Source organism: Crocodylus siamensis, chromosome 1 (genome assembly GCF_052110815.1).
Source record: "Crocodylus siamensis isolate JL-2025a chromosome 1, ASM5211081v1, whole genome shotgun sequence".
Lineage (NCBI taxonomy): Eukaryota > Metazoa > Chordata > Crocodylia > Crocodylidae > Crocodylus > Crocodylus siamensis.
The window spans coordinates 85,174,981-85,180,980 of NC_143395.1; positions in this window are offsets into that span (position 1 = coordinate 85,174,981).

Sequence of the window (6,000 nt, forward strand, 5' to 3'; positions counted from 1 at the left end):
GGTTCCCCATTACAGGAGGGGAGGATGCAAAACCAAGCAATCAGCATGGCTGGAGTCATCACTGCCCCAGACTTTGCATGGCAGCCTTGAGACAAGAGTTGCTGTGTTACACCTCAGGTTTTCCCCCAACACATTTAGGACATATTTAATAGATTTTACAAAAGTCTCCAAACATTTTTCTACATGCTGAAGTCACATAATGATGTTTTTAAAGGACCTGGCCCAAAAGCTATATAAGTCAGTGGTAGGCTATTTACTTAGATGGCCCAAGCTCTCATTGCCTAGCCCAGTGCTTGCCAAGGCCAATTTTATAATGTTAACTATTAGGAGATGAGGATGATCATTAAGAGCACTTACACACATGCAAGAAGACTGCTCCAGCATGCTGGCTCTGGGGGTGGGCGCAGATTGAGTAAAATCCAGCTCAAGCACATAAACTGAAGCATGCTAGCAGCTTTGTGTGTCATGTGTAATAGTGGAGCAGCATGCGTCAGTGCTGAGAAAATGGTGGTGGTGCACTTTGAACTAGTGCAGGATTGAAGTGAACTAAAACTCAGTTGAAGTGCTTTAGTTCAAAGCACACCACTGCCATTTTCTCAGTGCTGATGTGCATTGCACCATTGATATACCTGCTCCTGATGCAACACTGGGCATTTTTAATTAAAGTGGCTCACTAATTAAAAGCACCCGGCACTGTGTCAGAAACACATGTAAAAATGCCCTAAGAGTTTACTTTGATGCAATACCACCTAGGCTTAAAATAATAGTGTGAAATAATTAGGGCTGTCAATTAATTGTTGTTAACATGTGCAGTCAACATGTTAATTGGTTTCAGCATTAATTTTTTTAATGTATTAATCATGCGTGTGGTTTTGGAGCCACGCCTGGGCTCTGTTCTACCACTGTCACTGCTGGTTCCTGGCCACCCAGCAGGGCAGCAGTGGCTGTGCAGAGAACTGCAGGGCAGCCTGGGCATGGGCTCTGGGCTGCTGCAGCAGGAAGGTGGGGCAGGGGGAGCACATACAGACACACACAGAGACACACATAAGCAACCACAGCATGCATCTGGCCAGGAATGCAGCCCAGTGGTGAGTAGAGCAGCAGCCAGCAGATAAGTCTGTGGAGGGGGAGGGGCAGAGGTAGAAAGAAGGGCTGGTGGGGGCAGATTGAGTCCCCCATGGTGACAGAGGGTGTGAGACAGGGGCAGGGGCCAAAGTAAATGGGACTCCAGGGCCAGGGCAGGCCATGCATTGGAGCCACAGGAGGCTTTTCCAGGTGGGGGGGATGGGACATAGCTCCCTGCTGCTGTGCATACCCCCCTAGGTATGGGGGTCATGTGCTGCCTGGATTTGTACAAGAGGCAGAGGCAGGCTGCCCGCTGCAGGCAGTGCCCTCCCGCCTTTGCCTTGGGAGCCACATAGGCCATGCTGTGCCTCCCACCCCCAGAGCCAGTGCACAGCTCCTGGGCAAAGGCAGCGCGATGCAGAGCCCCAGCCCGCAAAGGGCAGCCTGCCCCCACCACCCATATAAATCTGGGGGACACATGTCCCCCATGCCTCCCTTGGGGATACACATAGCAGAGAGGAGCCGACCTCCGCCTCCATGCCCCTGGAAAAGCCTTCCATGGCTCTATCCCAGCCCCAGTCCCATTCACCCCAGCCCCTGCCTCTCTGCCCCTTTCCCACTTCCTCCTTCACCATGGGGGACTTGATCTGCCCTCCAGCCCCCCCACCACTTCCCTCTCCCTCCACAGACTTACCTGCTGGGCACTGCTCTACACACCACCAGGCTACATTCCTGTAGCGTTACCATATTTCCAGTTTAAAAAAAGAAGACCCCTGTGGCAGGGAGGGGAGGGGAATAATATTATTGTGGGCGGCAGTGATACGCCTGTACCCAGCCCCTCACTCCCAAGTCACAGCCCCCCTCTCCCAGCCCTGTTGCTGCCCCTCACTCCTGACCCACCATACCTTACATCCTGACAAGGCATGCGGGGTTCCCCCCTCCCCAGGCTCCAAACCAAACACACACACCCACAGACCCCCACTGTTTCACAAATTCCCCACCACACACACATCCCATGTCGACCCCCTCAGCTGTACAATGTATATGCATAATTTTTAATAATTTTGAGTTTTTCTGCACATAAATTGAGTTTTTAGCTGTGCAATTAAAATCATAATTGCGGCTATTTTTTTTAATCGCTCAACTAATAACAATCAAGTTTTTTAATCATTTGACAGCCCTAGAAAGAATTATTCCTAGAAAAATATGGGTACAATGTTTTGCAGATATGAATAATAAAATTGGTAGTTTCTAAGCAAGACCGCATTAAGTCCTGAGTAAAAACTGCCATAACAAGTCTTGCATCATTCACTGAAAATAAATACCTTTGGTGTTATCTGAGAAGGCTCAGGCAGATGACAAGATTGACACCTGAACCGAAGGATGTCAAGTGTTTGGTGTCATTAAGTACTAAACTACTTTTTTCAGAACACTTTGATAAAAATTGTTGTTTCTGTCAGCCAAATCAAAACAGAGTCCAAACAAGGCCATTTTCCCAGAGCTTGACAAATTGCAGGAAAGAGACATAATTATGTCTTTGATACAATTAATTTGCATAAGCTACAATCTATCTGCACTAATTTCATTTTTCCTGGTAATTGCACTTGAAGTTATTGTGCTATAGCGTTCTTGTAATAACCAGAGGTGGACAAGTCCCATCAGTTCACAATACTCCCTTTAGTAATAGCTCAAATCATAAATTCCTTAAGTCCCATCCTAACATTCCCTATTACAATGGGGGATGCAAACAGCTGTTGTCACAGGAGCAGCAGTGAACAGAGGTTGCTAGAAACCCAAAAGAGTTAGAATAGGCTGCCCTATGCTGTGTCAGCAATGTCATACTGCTACAAATAAGACAATATTCTGGGAGACATTGACAAGTGTTTCATATGTTAAAACATGGAGAGTTATTACTTGATGCTGTTCAGCCCTGATGAGGTCTGAGTTGAAATAGATGAACACACTAGAAGAAGATGTAGGCAGATCAGATAGAAGTCAGAGAGAAATAACAATGTTAAAAGGTTTACAAAAACACCATCTATGAAAAATTCTTTAGTGTGGGAAAGGATGCAAAGGAGGTAAATAACCTTTTTCACATTTAAATACTTATGAGGATATTGATCAATGGCTCTCCATTGGCTTTGATGGTAGTGAAGTACCAATCATCTAAATTTGCAGCAAAAGAGACTTAAATTAGACATTAAGGGGGGAAATAACTGTAAGATAATAGTTAAGCAATGAAGCATAGGTTAGCTAGGGAAATCGTAGTATTCCCTATCATTAAACTTGAACAAAACCAAGAAAGTTGTTTGTACAGGAGACAGTTCTTGTATTTGTTGTAGAAGACTCCATTATGGTTAAAGGAACAAAACTGTTTACCATGGTAATTCAGATATCCTGAATCCAGGCCATTTAGTTTCATGAAGACAAGGGTAGGTAGACCCTGAAATTGATCTAATATTCTATTGGAAGTCAGTATAAGGAGCAGACAAGTTTGACGTCTTCATAGTAGTGTGTGTTGCTAGACAGACATAGTGCAGCATTCTGTATTAGCTGAATTGCCTAACGTACCAAAAAACCTCACATCAAGTTATAATGTAGTTTCATAATCATAATCCAGTCCAAAGGGAATGAAGGCATGAACAGCTAAGGACAGGACATCATCTATCAGGTGGGATGGAATCTCCTAGCCACTAGTGGTGATAGGAAGTAGGGCTTGTGCATGCTGCTGTGCCAGTTTAGTGAGACAGCTGCTGTGACAGCTTCCTTCTGGAAAGGCTTAAACTACATTAGATCATTACCCTGGTCCTCAGGCATCTGTTTTGGGTGAGATAGGAGTATCTCTTGGTCAATGATAGAGAATTTTATAGAGAGGTAAAGAAGGATGAGAAGGGATTTCTCCCTAATCTTCAATGAATGGAGGGCAACAGTCTGTGCTACCAAACCAGTTTCTGATCTGTGTCCCCGAATCCATTGTGCTGGATCTTATATTAACTTCAGTTAAAAGAATCTTGTTCTAGGGCAGGGGTGCTCAACTCCTGGTCTGTAGGCCAATTCCAGTCCATGGACCCGTGTAATCCAGCTTGCAGGGCTCCCCATGGGTTCAGAAATTTGAAGGCAGGGTAATGGTTGCAATTACTGCCATCACTCCCTGGCACCAAATTTCCAAGCCCCACATGGCAGGATCGGGCCCCAACCAGGTCAGCCCTGTGTGAGGGGGATCAGGCCCCATTCCCATGTGGCTGGATCAAGTCCAATGCAGCTGCACAAGGCTGACCAGGGCAGAGGTCCAATTCAGTTACATGGGACTGACTGGCCTGATATCTGGCCCCACATGGCTGCATCAAGCCCCAGCTGTGCCATTTCTACACAGCTATATCAGATCCTCAGTCCCATGTGCTGAATCAGGCCTGGACCATACCATTTCTTCACAGCTATATCAGGGCTCAGATGGACCACTATTGCATGCCAGATCAGGCCCACAGATGGAATCCAGCTCACAGATGAACCTGGAAATGCTCATCCAGCCTGCAGGCCAAAAAAGATTGGTCTCAACTGTTCTAGGCTTCTCTAAAGCTTTGCTAGGTAATAGGAGGTTTGATACTAGGCAGCACTTACTGTATTTAGAATCATAGAAAATTAGTGTTGGAAGGGACCTCAGGAGATCAACAAAGCAGAATCATTCCCAACTAGATCATCCCAGCCAAGGCTTTGTCTAGCTACATCTTAAAAACCTCCAAGAATCAGGATTCCACAGCATTTCTGGGTAACCTGTTCCAGTGCTTCACTACCCTCCTAGTGAGAAAGATCTTCCTAGTAAGTTCTTTCCTTGGTGCAACTTGAGACCATTACTCCTTGTTCTGTCATCTCCCACCACTGAGAACAGCCTAGCTTCATCCTCTTTGGAGACATCCTTCAGGTAGTTTGAAGGCTGGTATTAAATCCTGCCTCTGTCTTCTCTTTTCCAGACTAAGTAAGCCCAGCTCCCTCAGCCTCTCCTCATGAGTCATGTGCCCCAGCCCCCTCAACATTTTCATTGCCCTCTGGAGGATTCTCTCCAGTTTATCTACATCCTTTCTGTAGTGGTGGGCCCAAAACTCGACACAGTACAGGCAGTCCTCAGACTTACGACACAATTGGTTCCTGAAAACTGCATCTTAAGTCAAAACGTTGCAACTCAGAACCAATTTTCCCATAGGAACAATGTTCTAAATGTGAGATTAGTTCCTGAATCAAGGCCCAATACCCTATTTTCACCAAAAATAACCCAGAATTTTGTAATCAATCAATTATAGATGAGTAATATAGCCACATTAATGTATTTATATTGTAAATAGCAATCGTATTGATTTGAAAAAATTTCTTTGAGGTGACCTTGCTGGACTTTTTGAAGGGTTCTTGGCTTGAGTCCTCTCAGGAGTCTTGGGTGCAGGTTTTTCTGGAGTCTTGTCTGCTTTCTTAAAGGAAGTGTCCAAGGAAGTTTGGACAGATGTTCTCCAGGGAGATGGAGGACAGCGAACTTGTTCACTGGCATGATGTCACGTCAGATCAAGCACTGTAAAGTCAAAATTGATCTCTGAAAGTTGAAACAGGGTATCCGTTTATAAACGTCATAAGTGCTGTTCATTGTAACTTGAAATATCTTAAGTCGAGGACTGCCTGTACTGCAAACTTGGCCTCACCAGTGCTGAATAGAGAGGAATAATCACTTCCCCTTATTTTCTGCTGGCATCACTTCTGCCAATGCAGTCCAGTGTGCCATTAGCCTTCTTGGCAACAAGGGCATGCTGTTAACTCATGTTTGTCTTATGGTCCACAGTAACCCCCAGGTCTTTTTCTGCAGAGCTGCTGCATAGGCAGTCAGTCCCCAGCCTGTACACAGGGGATTGTTCCATCCTAAGCGAAGGACTTTGCTCTTGTCCTTATTGAACCTTA